This window comes from Equus przewalskii, chromosome 17 (assembly GCF_037783145.1).
Source record: "Equus przewalskii isolate Varuska chromosome 17, EquPr2, whole genome shotgun sequence".
NCBI classification, from domain to species: Eukaryota; Metazoa; Chordata; class Mammalia; order Perissodactyla; family Equidae; genus Equus; species Equus przewalskii.
This window is the reverse complement of record NC_091847.1, coordinates 31,150,656-31,169,319: the sequence shown is the minus strand read 5'-3', so window position 1 is coordinate 31,169,319 and position 18,664 is coordinate 31,150,656. Positions and strand designations below refer to the sequence as shown.

Genomic DNA, 18,664 nt, shown 5'->3' with positions numbered 1-18,664 from the left:
GTTCACAATGTGAGGGGGCACGGACACCCCACAATTTCAACCCAGCTGTCAGCAGACAGAAATTGGCTTTCCAATGTGATGACAGAAGCTCTGCACCTGTCACATGGGAGCAACTGAAGGATACAACTTCTTGTGGAATAGACTTAAAGGTCCTCTAATCATATACACTTAATAGAGTGCTCAGTAGCCATTAAAATAGGCTGATGAGAGCAAAGCCACAAGAAAATGCTATGTCAAATTTAAAATTCAAAACTTAGACTTATAGTAACTATGTGAACCAACTATACACAAGGGGAAAAGCAACAGCAAAACAGAAGAAAGTGTTTGTGACCATCGAGTTGGCATCTTTTAAAACTGGGTGATTTTTAGTCTTCATTATTTCTGCTGTTCTCCATAGGCCAAACATTCTTTAAAAATCATGAACCACTTATATATGTTTGAATGTTTTGGCTACCTCAATACAGGAGAGAAGAATGTCAATGGTAGGTGGTGGGCAAAGGGCACGTGGGCAGAGGCAAGTGTGAAAGTCAACCGGTGCGCCAGCCATAAATACCTGCATGTGGCTCGAAGCTGCAGCCCGGGTCTGTGCTGTTCAGTTCATCCCTGTTCTGCCACTTTTTGGCTTGGCTGTCTACCTTTCGACAACTTACTTAATCTCTTTAAACCTCAGTTTCCTCGACTATAAAAGGCTGATATTAACAGGACCTTCCTCAAGGGAATGCTGTGTAGATTGAGAGAGAATAATGCAAATAAAATGCTTAGTCTGGTGCCTGGTAGAAAGTAAGAGCCAATAAATGTTAGCTGTCATGGTGGTGGTAATAGACATGGTTAATATTAGAGGTATTATTTTTATTACCATTGTTATCATTATTATTATGGTTACCATTATGATGATGATGATGTTCCTAACACTGTGTTGAATACCATAACTAAAAAGGCATTAAGTTTCCTTGCTTTGGAAGATAACCCAATGATCTCCATACAGCTCAATGTTGGACCGTCACTTCTCTGATCTCTATATTCTTTGGTTTATTAACAGCAGACTCTGGTCTTTTTTTTCTTTTTTGAAGATTGGCACCTGAGCTAACATCTGTTGCCAATCTTTTTTTTTTCTTTCTTACTCTCTCCAAAGTCCCCCAGTACATAGTTGTATATTCTAGTTGTAGCTCCTTCTGGTTGTGCTACGTGGGGCACTGCCTCAGCATGGCTTGATGAGCAGTGCCAGGTCCTTGCTCAGGATCTGAACAAGCGAAACGCTGGGCCAGTGAAATGGAGCACATGAACTTAACCACTTGGTCACGGGGCGGGCCCCCAACAGCAGACTCTTAAGCAGAGGAACAGCTCCCACACCACCCAACATGCCCTAAGGGAAACAGTGATGATAATATACAGATTTCTACTTGTTTTCTTGGGCCTAATTAGGGAAGTACAATGTCATCCTTTTAAAAAGGCAAAGAGTAAAGCATCTTAGTAGATATTCGACTGAATTCCCCTTTGTACTTGAAACATACCATTATCATTAACAAACACGGGTGCTAATGATTCTATCTGCTTTTTAGACAAGAAACAGGAAGGTAAACATGGCCCTGGCCCCATCAGCTCACAATCTCAGAAGACTTCCCTTGGAGGTCTTCTCCCTCTCGCCCCATCAGAGGCAAGGTGGGAGGTCTGTTTGGAGGCAGAAGGCCTCTGGGCTGGGAGCCGATGGCCCACGATGGCCCACGCCAGGGAGGAGATTACTCAGCAGACCAGGCTCACGTCCCTGAAGCCTGAAAAAGACATTCCTTGGCCTTGGGAGCCTCACCTCAGAAAACTAGACGTTAGAGTCAGTTTTTCACTGGGAAAATGGAGACAGGTACAACAATTGAGCCAGGTCAGCCCATGTATTAAGCACCACACTAAAACCAAAAGGGCAAAGTGAATGAAGTAAAAAGCCACCATCAGTAAATACACAACTTTAAATGTGCCTACATGGATGCTGTTGCCTCTTCTCTACTGAGTACGACTCTCATTTTAGATCAGGAAATATTTTCTAATCTTAACATCTAAATGTCCTATAATTACAGATACTCAATAGTCAGTGCACACACTTACTAAGTAGAGTTAACAACATATTTCACTTGACCTAGATACCTTTGAGCATCACCCTCCGCACACACACACACATATTCCTACCCACTGTGACTGGGATGGTTACTCTGGAAGGTTCTCTTTTAATAGACCAAATTACCATGTTATGTAGGAAGCAGAGAAATCTTTGATCCACTAACCATTCCCAGGGCATGGGGACTTCGTCCTTGGGTTCACCAGAAATGTATCTTAAGCCAAAACCAGGCTTTCAAATCCCAGGACCGCAGTGAGCAGCGAAGGGTTAGGATGGGATAGGAAACCTGGCAAACTGCCCAGGAGATGGGCAAAAGCAGAGTCCCAGGATGTTCAGGAGTCCACGTGGACCCCTGACGATCTAACCCAGAGCTCCCAAATGAAAAGCTGAGAGCTGTCCCTAATGACTTCGATTCTTACCTTGCCAGACTCCTGTCCCTCTTGAACAGTGAAGAGGTCTGCGCCCAAACAAAGTAACCAGCCTAGCAAAGACGAAAAGATGAGGTAAGAGCTATTGTGGACGATGAGTTACATTCCTGAACAACTGGAATGTTTTCTAACAAAAAAAACAGGTCTCCGGCTGTTTGAAGGCCTTTCAGAAGAGAACAGCAGCAATGTAATCAATTGAACAGTATCAAATGCATGAATTCCCTGGAATCAAGTCAGGTTGGGCTGTTCAGTTTACAGAGAGAGTGAGCTAACGTTTTATTAACACACACCTGGGCCCCGTCTAATTGGGAATGGTAATAATTGGTGAAATCATACACCTCATCACGTCCCTCCACAAAAATGGCTGTTTACCAAGAAGCTGGCAGAACTTTGTAGAACACTGACATACATCAGGGTATGTTGGCAGGTCAGAGCATTCATACCTTCACACATTCAACACATCCACACACAATGAGGACTCTATGCCATTTAACCAACCCTGCTTTGGAAGACAGCCCTACCAGCTGATGAAATAATGACAACATGAGACTTGAACCTAGATGAGGAGGTGGGAGGGAAATGGAGTCTTTCCCTACATGCACTCAAAGAAGTAAATGTAAGACAAAAATTATGGCTGATTTTAAGGAAATTCTATTATATATTTACGTCCTTATCTATTATGGTTAATTTTACATGTTGAATCCACTTGGCTGGTCTATGGTACCCAGTTGTTTGGTCAAACACCAGTCTACATATTGCTGTAAAGGTGTTTTTAGATGTGACTACCATTTAAATCAGTAGACTTTGAGTAAAGCAGATGACCCTCCATAATGTGGGTGGGTCTCATCTAATCAGCTGAGGCCTTAAAAGAAAAGACTGAGGTTCTCCCCAGGAAGGACTTTTGCCCCTAGACAGCCTTCAGACTCAAGACTGTGACATCATTTCTTCCCTGGGTCTCCAGCCTGCTGGACTCCCCTGCAGATTTTGGACTTGCCACCCTCCATAATCATGTCAGTCAATTCCTTAAAATCAATCAGTCAATCTATGTGTGTGTGTGTGAGTGTGTGTGTGTGTACACTAATGTACCATCTAATGTTAAAAAAGGATGAGTTAACTTATAAGAAGAAAACATAAAAAGAGGCTAGAAAAGCATGAGGAAAAATTAGTCCACAGAAATATATGTTGTAAAGTACTAAACTATTACTTGATGTGGCTCATAAATTAGGTTCTGAGCATCCTAGTGGCCAAAGCAAAGAAGAAAACAGACATAAGATAATCACACTGACTCTCAGATAAAATACAATGTACACAGTTCTCAAGAGTGTTAGCTTTTTCTTGTCATCAAGAAATTTCTACCAAGGTATTAACCTTCCCTCCTTTGGGTAAATTCTTAAATTTACCCCAGAATTGGTCCTTTATGTTCCATCCTGGAGGGTCAGAAGAAAAGCAATTAATTAACAGTGCCTCTAAGTATATACAATAGGCAATCCCCTATAATGCTTCTTACTGTATACCTCAAGGCGAGCTATGATGCCAAAGCACAATTCACTGAAGTCATTTAACAAGGCCAAAAAGGAGGACAAGCACACAGCAATCTGATCATCTGGCTTGATCCAGGGATAAAAATTAGAATTTCTGGAAGAATTAATAGACTTATCTCCTTTGTGATATTTCCTAGAAATATTATTTCACCCAACAAAAGCTGCGTAGGAATCAGGCTACAAACGTCTAAGGCTGTGGTCTCTGGCAACAGCCTGGAGTAAAGGTTTCCTCTATCGCTGATTAGGGGCAGATCCACAAAAAAACGCCCTCAGTCAGGTTTACAAGCTCAGGTAATATATGTCTAAGAAATACGAGGTTTAATTTTTACATTTTTGCATTTTTAGAAGTCCTTTCCTACAATGGAATCAACTAAAAAAAATTTTATTATGCTAAAATATACATAAAATTTACCATTTTAACCATTTTTAAGTGTGCACTTCAGTGGCATTTAGTACACACACAATGTCGTACAACCATCACCACTATCCATTTCCAGAACTTCTGCATCACCCCAAATAGAATCTCTGTACCCACTGAACAGTAAGGCCCCAATACCCCCTTCCCCCAGGCCCTGGAAACCACTGTTCTACTTTCTGTCTCTATGAGTTCGCCTATTCAAGGTGCCTCATATAAGGGGAATCATACAATATTTGTCCTTTTGTGTCTGTATTTCACTTAGCATAATGTTTTCAAGGGCCATCCATGTTGTAGCACGTCTCAGAATTCCAACCCTTTTTTACAGCTGAGAACTATTCCATTGCAAGTATATACCACATTTTGTTTATCCTGGAATCAAGTTTTACATGACTAATTCAACAAGTAATTATTGAATATTCACAATGTGAAAAGTTTTATTCTTAAAATATTAACTTTATCCTAAGAACACTGTATAAGAGGCAGAAGAGCTACTCCACAAGGAACCAATTAATTGCATAAATCTTAGTTTCAGAATCAGTAGCAGCAGCCAGAAAACAAAAGTCTGTTAAATAGTTTTTCTTCCCTGAGGGTTAGGCAAATCTCCCTGACAATCTTAATTAATGTTCTTCATACTTAAAGCTGGAGTGAGACGAGAATATCCCCACTATGTGGCCAGCGTACACTGTAACTCTTCATGTCACGGTGCCTGAAGCTCACAACGTGTCATTCTAGACCCCTGACCAGTGATAACAAGCTTCTGTCAAAACAGCTGATGTCAAGAAGTCAGAGAAACTGCAGTTCCGTGAAGCACTGCTTTCTATCTCTGCAGATAAAACATTCTGAGGAAATCAACCAGAAAAGCACTTCTTCCCCTAACCTGCTTGCCATCCATAAGTTTTTCATTTCCAGGGCATACAAATAAGGTAACCAGTCTTCTGCATGGAAACGTGGGTCCTAAGAAGAACACAGCTCCTCCCCAGCAAGACAGTTTAATAGCTGAAAGGTAAGGCAAGAAGCTGCACTCCACTCCGGTTTTCACGTTCAGAGTTTATAAAAGAGCAGATGGCAGAGAGGAGGGAGCCCACTGCACACCTGAATTCACAAAAGTGGCCCAGTGTGAGTCATCAAAAGACGTCTGCAGGAAGTTAACAAAATACAATGATTTTTGCACACTGGCAAGGGAATCGCGAGCAAAAGCAAGAGCCATAGAGGATTCAGGGCACTTTGCTCAGCATAAACTTCTCAGCTGGGAGGATGTGCTGTCATCCCAGATTGTTAGCACTCGGCTGAGCTGAAGTTCATTCACTGCTTCCGCACTCGGTTATCTGGGAACACGTCATTTAAACACAAAAGCTGTTTTAGAAAATTATAAAGAATTCAGCCTTCAGTTATTCCTGTATGTTTTTTAAGGCTGACTTTGAGAGAAAGAGTTTTTTTTAGCTAAAAACAAAATGAGGGCTCTTAAGATTGTTCTTCTTAGTATATAGGTAAAGAATTCATTGCCTCTGAAAAAGGAGACCCTTCCATGGGTTGTAAAAGCCAGCCTTCAACAGGCTGAAACTAGGATGCCAATACAAAGGATCTCTAATTAGCCTAATCAGGAAACTCCCGAATTAGAAGGCACTCAGTTCTCTGTCCTAAGTAATTACTCAACCCTTCTTCTCGGGGCATCAGTAATGAACATTCTGGAAGCAGATGAGGAGCTTACCTTGAATACTAAAATTTTATCTGTGACAATCATTTCGACCCTCCAAGTTGTAAGTACATTCAAGCCTTTCTAAAGAACACACACCACCTCAAAAAATTTCCCATGGCCTGGATCCATTCTCAAAGATAAAAAGCCCAACAAGGGAATCAGGGTTCATCAGTAGTCATAAGATTAAACTGGAACTTGGTAGAATGCCGATTCCCTTTTGTAATGGGCTGAATTATGTCCTTTTCCCTCCAAAATTCATATGTTGATGTCCTAACTCCCAGAACCTCAGTATGTGACAGTATTTAGAGACAGGGTCTTAAAGGGGTGATTAAATTAAGATGAGGTCCTCCGGGTGGACCCTAGTCCAATATGATTGCTGTTCTTCTAAGAGCAAATTTGGACACAGATATGTACAAAAGGAAGACCATGTGAAGACACGGGAAGAAGACAGCCGTCTGCAAGCCAAGGAGAGAGACCTCAGAAGAAATCAACCCTGCCAACATCTTAATCTCAGACTTCAAGCCTCTGGAACTGTGAGAAAATAAATTTCTGTTGTTTAAACTACGTCGTCAGTGGTATTTGTTATGGCAGCCCTAGATAACTAACGCCCCTTCCCTTTTTCTTCCTCCTCTGAATGCCAGGATTCCCATGGAGGAGTCTGTAAAACTCACAGGGACACTCTCCTGCCCTTCTCAAGGGCTTCATTCATTTCCTTATCCCCAGCCAGAGTAATCTCTAAATCCAAAGAAAATGACAAGCAGGAATACCTCAAATACCCTGACAACCCCTACTCCAAAACAGGGGACCACTGCTTGCCTCAAGGCCACTGACCTCCACACTGTAGGAACTTTCTCTGCCTTTCCCAAATGCTCTGTGCTAACTAGAAGTCACCCTGCAAACAGCATCTTTAGGATACTGTTCCCAGAAACTGTGTCCTCATTTCTCTTGCCTCAATACCCAGGACTGGTTCAGGTGCCTTAACCAACCTCAGTTCCCTCTCTTCCTTTTGCCAGATGCAATTAAGGAAGAATTGGAATGTGCCTTGCACATGACAGAAGCAAGTCCACAGCAAGAGATTATCAGGGATGAAAGGACTCCCAGTGGCCTCAAGACTTGATTCCTAAGTAATTACTTTCTCCTTCACTGGAAAAGTTCATACAGGAGAGCTGACACTATCAGTCCTTTCTTAGTACTGGGAGCCATGAACACCATACTTTAATTTCTACACTCTCCATAGATAATGTTTGGCCCATAGCATAGGTGGGCATTAGGTCTGGCTCCAGATGCTACAGCTTAAAGGGGACTGTGCTGGATTCAGAGGGGGACCATAACAAGAAGGACTATTGGAGGTAAGTCACAAGTGACAGTGGTAGCACAAGGGATCATTTAGCTTCTCCTGATGCCACAGTTTCATTAGTCTCCTCAAGCTCTTCAGTCTTGCTCAGGCCACCTCCCCAAAGGCAATATAAGCTTAGCATGGCTTTGCCTAGAAGTATCCAGAAGCAAATGTGAAATCTCTGATTATTAGAAGTAATGCCCTCAAGCACCCCTGGGGTCAGTAAACAAGGCCCCTGGGTCCTCTCTCTGCTGCAGTGACGGGCTGGGTGTTCTTGTCCAGGGCACATTCCAGCAGCAGGGGACTGCTAACACTCACGCCTGCCAAGTCCCAGCCCGTGGAAGAAAAAGGAGAGCAGACTGATGCAATTAGCCAGGCAAAAGGGAACTTGTCAAACCATTTAGATAAGACAGTACTTGAATTTATTCAGTTCCCGTTACCGGAGGGTGACTGTGCTTCCAACCCCTGCTGATTCCGCGGGCTGCACAGCATTCTCCTAGCAAGGAAGTTAGAAAAAAAAAAGGATGAGTTCTCAGCCTACAAACTCCAGGGCTCTGCTGTTAAATCAGTGCACATACTGCCTCAAGCCAAGGGGTAATTCGACCTTAATGGAATCACAGGACATACGCTGTTGAGTGACTTTGTCACAGAATCTGAACCTCAGTGATGAAATCTGAAAAAATTCAAGTATCCAATTAATAAACAAAAAAACTAAGGTTTCTTATCCAGTTCAATCTTCCTTATACCTCTTACCAATTGATTACATACTAGCCTTGCTAGTGGTTTTGTTTCAATTATTGAGTTGTGAGTACCTCAAGAATCCGTATGGAATCTTTTTACATCCCTTTCGGTGCCTAGCATAGTGTTGGACACAAAACAGAAACTCAGTAAAGGTTCAATTACTGGTTGTTTCTTGCTTTTGAAATAGTTTTCCCTGTAGGGAAGCAAATCCACTCCACCTGCCTCATCTAATCAGCAGCACAGCTCCCTCCTCACCCTCGCCCCACCCCCTCACCAAACATCAGCAACAGGATCTTCACAGTGAGTGTCCATTGTGAATGCAGCGGATCATACAAAACAAAGTTACAGATGGAGCTTCAAGGTTGGTAAATTCTTGTCCTCTGTTTTAAAATCTGAGCATGTCTGAATGTTTCCTAGGACTGTTGTAACAAATCACCACAAATTTAGTGGCTTAACATAATAGACATTTCTTCTGTCACAGTTCTGAAGGCCAGAAGTCCGAAATCAAGGTCTCAGCAGAGCTGATGCCCTAGGGAGGGTCTGAGAGAATCTGTTCCATGCCTGTCTCCTCCTAGTTTCTGGTGGCTGCTGGCAATCCTTGGTGTTTCTTGGCTTGTAGCTACATAGCTCTATTCTCTGCCTCGTCTTCACATGCTCTTCCCCCTGTGTCTCTGTGTCAAATCTCCCTCTCCTTTCTCTTATAAGAACACCAGTCATTGGATCTAAGGCTCACCCTAAATCCAACATGAGCCCATCCCGAGATCCTTAGCTTAATTACGTCTGCAAAGACCCTATTTCTAAATAAGGTCACATTCACAGGTACTGGGGGTTAGGACTCAGATATATGTAGTTTGGGGGATACTATTCAATCCACTACAATATCGGAAATCAGAACACATCATCTTTACCACAAAACCCCATCCTCTCCCTAGTGCTCTTCTTCATGTTAATAGACTTATTTCCTAGTCAGGATGCAGGCTGAACTCTCTGAGTTGTCTTCAAGGGCTCTCACTCACTTGCTCCCCAAAGCAATCAGCTCCACAATACACAGTAATGAAGTTACTGTTAAATCAATTCTCCCCTCCCAAAGTGCTCATGCCTGTCCCCTCTTTTCCATGCCTGCTGCCTGACCACCCTGTCCCCAGCTTGGATCATCTGTCTCAGAGCAGGTCATGACTTCTTCCTACCTGCTCGGCCAGTCTCCTTTACTGACCATACCACATGCTGCTGCTTTAAACAGAGCCCGATCACGCCATCCTGTCCACAAACTTTCAGTGGCATCTAAGCAAATGAAGCCCAGTCTCTGTCTAGCCTGGCGTCTGGGTCCATTAAAATGAGTCCCAAACCCTCTCCCAATCTTATTTTCCACTGCTCCCCTCCACTTGGTCCAGGCTTCGGTCAAAGTAAATTATTGACTATTCTTAAATAGATCCTCAAAGGCCTCCAAGACTTTCAGGTCCCTCTGCCTGGGATTTATTCATCAATTCAACAAGATTCTATCTTGACTATGTCCCCTTGTCAGTATATTACACAGAACAGCCCAATTCAAAAGACAGCTCATCCATAAGTCTTTGTCCAGTTTCATCAATCACACTGGATTCATCCTCCTTTTAAAATTTCACAGCCTGGCAGACAGATAAGGCATTCTTGTTCTCTCCTCCCCTTAGAGACTTGAGCACTTGTCATAAACCTCATGACAAAATCTGCTTTCCTGATACACATCTCTCCCATAATCCAGCACAGTGCCTTACATAGAACATGTACTCAGAAATATTTGATCAATAAAAGATACATTGAGTAAGTGAATAATATAGTCCTTGCCTTCAAGCAGCTTACATTTGGGGCCAGAGGAGGATGGGATAAGTAGAAAAGTGAATAACAATGACCCATATCATAATATTGTAAGTGTGATAAGTTTAAATAAAATTCTTTGGTGAGCACAGAAAAGGAAGCTTTTGAAAGGGGTGCAAGTTTCCTAGAAAGGTAGAACTTAAGATAGATCTGGAAGGATAAAGAATATTCTGATGAGCAAAAGGTGGGGAGTCAGGAAAGAGAATTAAATAAGGAAGAAACACCATCTGCAAAAGACACAGAGCTAAGTGAAAGCATCTCAAATGCCATGCCAAGGAACTTGAAATTGAGTCTGAAGGAGACGGGAGTCATGGAAGACCTTCAGACAGGTGTGATGTGGTCACATTGCATTTTCAGGTGATCACTTACATGGTATTGCAGAACTTAAACCTGGGTATGCATCAGAATCATCTGGAGACTTTCCAAATTGCTTAATGTAGAGAGAAAATACAAATAACAATATAACAATTCTCCATTCATAATAAAATCATGTTGATGTTTTGCCATTTGGGGTTTAAAATTTTTAAGAGGAATGAACCATACCTGTCCTTGGACTCCCTTTTATTCTCTTCCCCAGAAATAATACCTCCCCTCAGTGAGTATCCTTCTAGTCCATGTTTATACAGAGAAAGAAATATACAGATATATGCATATATCCATAAAAACTACATGGCATTGCTTTTTTGTATTAAAATGATATAAATGACACATTTGGTAAATATTGTTCTAAATTTGCTTTACTCACTGTGAAGCATCTTTAAAAATTCAGATTCCTGCATCCCACTCAGATCTAATTAATCACAATCACTGAGTGGAGGTATCCAGAAATATGCAGTTTTTTAAAATCCCATTTTAAAATTCATTTCGATGTTGCTAGATCTGCATTTGGGAGTCATTGGTGTAGAAGATGAGTTAGAGAGAAGATAAAGTACAGGTAGGAAGAGCGGTAAGAACATTTTGCGATAATTCAAGCAAGAGGTGATGTGGTCCTAAGCAAGGGCAGTGATCAGGGAAAAGAAAGACAAGGAACAGATTCTGAGGCCCTGTGTGCATCAAAGCAACAGGACTTTGTAACTAACTAGATTCTGGGGCGAGAAAAAGTAGTAGCTAAGAAATGGCCCTAAGGATTTTAACTTGAAGGAACTAGAGGACAGTGACACCATTAACAAAAATGGAAAACACAGGAGGAAGAACAGGCTACAGGAGGTAAAATTGATTTAGTTTTAGTTGTGTGAATTTGAGGTTTCTGCAGGACCCTGTGTAAGTATCTCCAAGAGGCATTTATACATGCTGGACTAGATCAAGGGAGAAGGTGGGGGCCCACGATGCAGATCCAGGAGTCCCTACATAAAGGTACCAGTTGTGCACATGGAAATGGATATGTTTGCTTCAGAAGTGAGCCTAGGGCAGGCCCTTAGGGGGTGCATATATTTAGGGGAGAGCAGCCGAAGAGGAGCAAGCTCGCAAAACTGAGGATTGGCCAGAAGCAGACGGGCAGCTTGGGATCAGGAAGCCACAGGAAGGATCAAAGGTCAAGAATTCACAGTGATCAAAGCATGGGACTGAAGAGGAGGACTGAGAGAGAACATTAAATTGGCGAATCAGTGACCTTTCAAAGAATAGTAGCAATCACAGGGGGAGAAGTCAGAGTGTGACATGAGTTAAAAATACCCAAAGCAGAGGCTGGCCAGTGGTGTAGCAGTTAACTTTCGAGCTCTGCTTTGGCAATCTTGGGCTCGCAGGTTCAGATCCTGGGTGCGGTTCTATGCACTGCTTGTTAAGCCATGCTGTGGCAGGTGTCCCAAATATAAAATAGAGGAAGATGGGCACAGATATTAGCTCAGGGACAATCTTCCTCAGCAAAAAGAGGAGGATTGGTGGCAGATGTTAGCTCAGGGCTAATCTTCCTTAAAAAAAATACCCAAAGCACCAATGTTAAGCTACTCTTTAGTGTTCAAACTTGAGGTCAAAAAGAATCATTGAGGGATAATTATTTTAGTGTTTAGAACTTGAGATTTGACTCTGTAGAATGTGAGAAAGAAACCAGTGGTAAATAAACTGTGAAAAGATGAGAAAATAAAGATGAATACAGTCCTGAAGAAATAAGAGGGAACTGGATCAGGAAACAGGAGGATGTCCTGTTAAAAATGGCAGACCGATAATACACATTTCTGTCCTTCCCTTCCCAGATTCCCACTAAAAAAATGTTAGTTAACACTATTCAATTTTCCTTTACTAAAATAAAGAGAACTAGAAGGAGCCAACTGCAGAAGAGAGATTTTGGAAAATAGAAAGCAGAAGGGCAAATGGTAACTAACAGCTTAGGATATTCTTTGCCCCGCCAACAGCTTGCCAAGTAGGAAACCAACAAGAAGCAAATGAACTTGTTCTGTGGACTCCCTGAGGGTTCAGCACCCAAAGACACCACGTAGCAAGAGGGCAGGGGTGGATCTGAGGTTGAAAACAGAGATTATTTAAAAGCAGACAGACCAATTTAGACCTCCAGAGCCTCTCTCCAGCTCCAGCATGGCATCTAACCCAACAGAAGACTAGGGCTTCATCCTTTGGAGAAACTAACAGGAGGATTCTCTGGATTCAAAGGCATCAGGCATAGTGGAGCAGCGGGTGAGGTGTAAAACTGAAAAGTGGGGCATTGGCAATCGTCGGCGTACTGGACCTTCCACTGCCATCAGAGCAGCATCCAGCTACGGAACACATACCTTCTCCCCCCTCTCCCCCTCCATACCCCATCTCACTCCTCCCTCCCTTGGGAGACTGGACAACACTTCTCTGGAAAAACTAAGTCCCCCACAGAAACATCCATATATATTCACCACCCATCCCCTACAGGAAAGCCCCACTCATTCACACTGAATTTACAGCCAAGGATCACCAGATATTTAAGGAAAGCCTTCAGCTTGAAAAAGTAGAGCCAAACCAAACAGATAAACAAGTAACAAGGCGGGCAGAGACAATAAAGAAGATGAAGATTTTATGGCAATCTAGAAGCTATAATGGCCCAGGGAGGTATTTAATTTAGCCAATATGGTTTTTCAAAAAACGGAAAAATTTACATTAAAAATCTGTATTTCTAACTTGTCCCGAAAATCAAAAGGTCTGGCAGTTCTGGACTCAGATAGTCACCCCACATGTTTGGAGCCAAGAGCAAGAGCAAGAAATAGACAAACCAAGAGTGTGTGAGCCTGGACCTTCTTCTGAGGAGAGGTTCAGAGCTATTAGTGGATTTGCAAAAGGGTCCATGATCCAAAAAGAGGTTAAGAGCCTTGAAGCAGTACCCCTTCCTTTCCCAACATTTTATCACTTTCTAAGTGTCTTGCCCTCTGCTCCTCCCACACCTGTAGCTTGGCCAAGATCCGCATTTCACTCCTTTAATCTCTTTTCAGTCACTCCCTCCAGCCCTTAATCACTTTTATGACTCTTTTCTAAGTTCCTCCAATTTGTCCAAATCCAACTGTGAAGTCACACATTTCTTTTCCCTGGGAAGATGTAACACAGTCTAGAAATACTAAGCAAGAGTCTCCGCAAAGCTTTTAGAAGGAGTATCCCAGAGTTGACATGTTAAATCAACTTCTCACATGCAGCTGCCCAGTTCAGAAACGAAAACGCAGAGCACTCCAGGGAATGCAAGGGATTGGAGCCTTGCATACGGATATTCCCTGATCATTTCTTGTGCATTGAAACTGCACAGATAAGTGGATCAAGAGAGGTCTGCTCTTGCAGCCATCTTGAAACATCCTGAAGAAAAGAGGAAGAATCAAAACTACCCACAGCTCAGAACACATGACTACTACCATCTCTGACTTGATTAGGAAAAAATAATAATATGTACACACACAAACACACACACACACGGGCTCATGTGCATAAATCTGTAATCAGCCAAGCCAGCTCCACCCAATCTCAAGGCTTCTTCAGTCACCCTAAAGCAACCAACAATTTGCTCTGACTGGAGGCAATCACAATACATAAGTAAATTCCTGCCAAATGAGAATTAATTTAAATTCCTCTCAAAGCTTTTCAAGAGAGAATAGCTTGCCCTTCAGAGACACCTTCTCCTGGGTTAATGAGTTGAATTATGGTGTTTATCACAAGCCAAAGGTAACCTGGTAGTTGGACTGATAAAGCTCTTTCTCAAATTGCTTCACTGTGGGGTTTCTGCTTTGTTCTTTGTTTTGTTTTGAATGTGTAGTGTTCTGGGCCACACAACTATCCCCAAAGCTCCTGGAAGCAGAGTAAGTGTTGGGGCCTTGGGCATGGTAAGGCTCAAAGAGAATTTGAGTCAATGCTCCTGTAGTACCACTGAGAATGGAGGATTGCACACCCCTCTGTGCAGAGTCCTGCATAGAAGTCCTGGCCCAGGACTGTGGGGGAGGAGCCCTTCACCTGACCATCACCCAGCATTATCACTCACTGGTGGGATGGGGCCTCAGGAGCAGGTCTGTATTCTAGATTCAGTTCTAGAACTTTCCACGTGGGCACTTTGAGTTTCTTGCCCCATCTGACAGTGTTGCTAGCAAATCTGAAGAGATAATAGTCTAGAAAAAGCTCTGCAGCATTTGAAAAATGTTCCTAGGGCCAGCAGGTAAGTACGAGGGCCTCCCATAGCTACTAGCCCAAAAGACTCTAATGCCCATTTGTTTGTTACTTCAGGTATTTTCCTGGAGTTGCTTTTCCTTCACATATCCTTGTGGTTGTTAATATTTGAGGTTTCCCAGGAATGGCTCCAATAGTCATAGTTCTGTCATGACAGTCAGATGGTCTTCACTATCTGGGGGTCTTCTTGTCTGGACCTTCCAAATTATCTCTAACATAATTAAAACACTTCTCTACTTATATCCCATGAAAATTTCCACTGTTCCTCAGAAAAAGGTGAAACTCCTTTAACACAGCCTGGCCTGGCCCCATAAGCCCACCTCCTCTCCCACCGTTCTCCCTCCCACATGCTCTATCTACTCTGGTCACATTGGCCTTCTTTCTGACGTTCATATTTGCCATGTTCCATCCTACTACAGAGCCTTTGGACATGGTGTCCCCTGACGTGGAGAGCTCTCCCCTCTCTTCCTCTTGCCCTTAATTCTTACCCGTCCTTCCCATTTCAGTTCATGAGCACTCTGCCCAGAAAGCCTTCTCTCACCTCTCTCACTGTGTTTAACTCCATCTAATAAAGAATCTTAGAGCAGTTTACTTTTCATTCTCCCAGCAGGGCTTAACACAGTTGCAATTTTACATTTGGTGGTATGATTATGTGATTAATATCTGTCTCCCGCACTGGATTTTAAGCTCTCTGAGAAAAGAGACTATGTCTGTTTTTGTTCACCCATTCTTGTGCCATTGGCACAGACTAGAGGCTTAATAAATCTCAGATGCATGAATAGAAGGAGGATGAACACACAATCTCAATAGGATTGTCTTCTTTGCCACCCTATTCTCTCTCATTGTCACCTTTGGTCATGTGTTTCCTTTGCTGAGAAGGTCCTGCCCCCTCATTACACTTACTTCTTCAAAGGTCTGCCTCCCCACTATTGGAAACAAACCTTGTACACCTTCTAAGATTCCTTAAAGCACTTCCCTAATTTCTCTTTCTTGTGATTGTCATCCCCACTTTCGCTGGGTCACCCCTCCTCATTTGGATTGACTAGACGATCACACCGTGGAGCGTGGGACCTAGCTTCCTGAGCAGTCCTTGAGGGGTGGAAGGTGCCAACTTGAAGTGAGGTAGAGTTAGTGTCTCATGGAATAAAGCTTGACCAATGGGACAAGGAGACGGGAGTGAGGCTTGCAGATACGTCCACCCTCCTTTTTCTCTCCTATGGACTGTTTCAAGGTATGGCCCCTCCTTGCAGCCCTCCTGGAGAGCTGAGCCAAGTGAACGAGCTGCTGAGACACAGACGTGGTTCTTCACGGCTCGCTGAAACGTGTCAGCAGCGCAGGCATCAGCACATCTTCCCTTGTCCCGCTTCTCTTCTCCCTCACCCTCCCCACCCTGGGCTTGCATCTTCCAAATAAATTGTTGGCACCTTAATCCTTCTCTCAGACCCTGCTTTCTTGAGCTTCCAGGCTGATATCCTCTGATATTCCCTATATCCTCTAAAGAGAAAAACAGTACCTATTGCCCAAGCACATAGTATTTGAGAGGAGCTTCTCACTAAACGTCCAATGAGTGAACAAAGCTATGGAATCTTGGCCTGGACTAACAGAAGGGAATTCCGAATCCCTCTGCTTAATCCTGCACTGGTCAGAACCCACCATCACCAGGACGGATTTCAGTTTTGAGAAACCCAGTTTAAAACTGTTTCTCAAAATTTTTGGATGATGGACCTCTTGGAAAATCTGATGAAAGCCATGAACCCCCTCCCAGAAAAACACACACGTGCATCAGTTTGCTTTCAGTTTAGGGGGTTCTGGGAACCCCTGAAGCCCCATCCATAGGTTTCATGTTAAGAAACGCTGCTTTAGAGAATTCAAGACAAAGAGGAACATGATCAATGGACAGTGACAAGCAGAGCAACCGAAGCCGTGCTTTACAAGGAGCAGGGGAATGAAGAACTAAATCTTAAAAGAAAAAAAATCAAGGAAGGACAATATGAAAGCTGGTGTATTTGAAGGCATATCAAGTGGAGGAAGAATGAGATGTTTGTTCCTAGAGTATCTCCTCTTCTGTGGGGGTGACTTCTCTGATTTCCCCAGTCAGATGTAGCTGTCCCTTCTTTGTGTTCCTCTAGCCCCAAAAGTATGCTGTGATTCCAATCCATAAAACCCTAGACCTTTATCTAAAGGGCCAGATAGGTGCTCCACTCTCTGGAGCCAAAAAAAGCAGTGCTGGGAGACTCCACACCCATCCCTGTTTCCTCTTTGCTTTGTAAAAATCATTCTCAGATCATGGGCAATAGAGGCGGCAGGTGGCAAGCTGGCTTTGGCCGCAGGCCATAGTTTGCCACCCCCTGTAGGAGCCTGCAACCAACGATCAGTCCATCTCTCCCACCACACTACGAGCTCCCCAAGGCAAAAGTCATGACTTAGTTCACCCTGGGGTTCCAGCTCTAACACAGTGATGGGTACACAGGTGAAGCTTAATATAGGCATGTTGAATGAAAGAATCCCGTGCATCTTTCAAGACTGAGCTCATACGACACCTCTACAAAGACTCCCCTCATCCTCCAGTTTGAACTGATCTCGCCTCATCTGGTGGGGCCCACTGACCACTTGTAGGCACCTAGTTATGCCATGTATTGTGGTTGTCCACCAGCTGAAGTGACCTACAATGAGTAGCTCAGGCAGGAAAACCAGAGAATTCATTTCTTGCCAGTTTTCAGGTTGGTTTTTCACTTCCTTATGTGAAATATAAAATAACCACTTACTATGTATTTCCATAAGCTAGCCTTTTTCAAAGTCATATCAAAAGTGGGGATGGCTCCAAGAAATCTGTTAAATATTCTTGTGCAGCTGTTCACATCTTAGCATGTAATTAGTTATAATTGCAATTTAAAAAACAATTAAACTCTGTGGGTGTTATTTACTGCATCTCATGATGATTCTGTCTTTATCCTCCTCAAAAGAGAGACAATTAGATGGAGATATCTGGGTCTAGAAACTACCGAGACAGAAATGACAAGTTTTTGTTACCCGCAGTTAATTTTCTTTATCGTTCTTTTGGGGTGAGGGTGGGGTGATTTGAGAAAACACCATTTTGCAATTTCAGAAGACAAATTTCTAAAATCATCAAATGGGATAGCCAAAACTTGGTGGTGTAGACTGGTGATGTCCTCAGCACAGGAAGACCAAGAACAGCCATTTCCCTTGACTGTCCCTGCCCTAATGATAAACCCAATGGCATTTATATTCCTAAAAACAAGTTAGACCAAAATTTACATAATATTAGCTGAGAAGCTGAGATTGGAAAAACAAAGAGGAATTAAAGTGTGTTAATGTTCTTGTCTTATATGGAAGAAAACTACCAATTAACGTAAACTTTGCTGGAAAGTAGATGGATTTATGAATATTTAAAAAAATAAAGGATAGTCCATAAATGTAACGTGGTATCCTAGATGGGATCCTGGGACAGATAAAAGGCATTAGGTAAAAACTAAGGAAATATGAATAAATATGGAATTTTATTATAATGTATCATTATTGGCTCATTATTTGTGACAAATATACCACACTAATATAAGACGGTAACAATAGTGGAAACTGGGTGTGGGGTGTATGGGAACTCTGCCCTCTAACTTCCCTCTCACTCCTAACTTTTTTCACTCATATCTCAGGAAGCTTATCAGTGATCTGTGATTAGATCACCCAATTAAGAAATATTAACTGAGGGGCCAGCCCCGTGGCTGAGTGGTTAAGTTAGCACGCTCCACTTCGGCAGCCCAGGGTTTCACGTGGACATGGCACCGCTCGTCAGGCCACATTGAGGTGGCATCCCACATGCCACAACTAGAAGGACCCACAACTAAAATAAAAAGAGCTATGTACTAGGGAGATTTGGGGAGCACAAAAAAAAGAGAAATATTAACTGAGCCCCAGGT

At 42.8% G+C, this 18,664-nt stretch overlaps 1 protein-coding gene across 33 annotated transcripts in view; it reads right to left on the bottom strand.

The window, feature by feature from the left end:
• LYPD6B (LY6/PLAUR domain containing 6B) overlaps nt 1-18,664 on the bottom strand; it is a 170,573-nt gene that overhangs the window by 48,707 nt on the left and 103,202 nt on the right. For 10 of the 33 annotated variants that reach the window (XM_070581326.1, XM_070581328.1, XM_070581323.1 and 7 more), the window contains one exon: nt 2,524-2,585. The exons of 18 other annotated variants lie outside the window; for them this stretch is intronic. The gene's annotated coding sequence lies outside the window, so the exon portion shown is untranslated. Of the gene's footprint in view, nt 1-2,523; nt 2,586-7,939; nt 8,020-18,664 lie in introns of all 33 variants that reach the window. 5 more of the 33 variants (XM_070581336.1, XM_070581347.1, XM_070581341.1 and 2 more) reach the window with 2 other exon arrangements.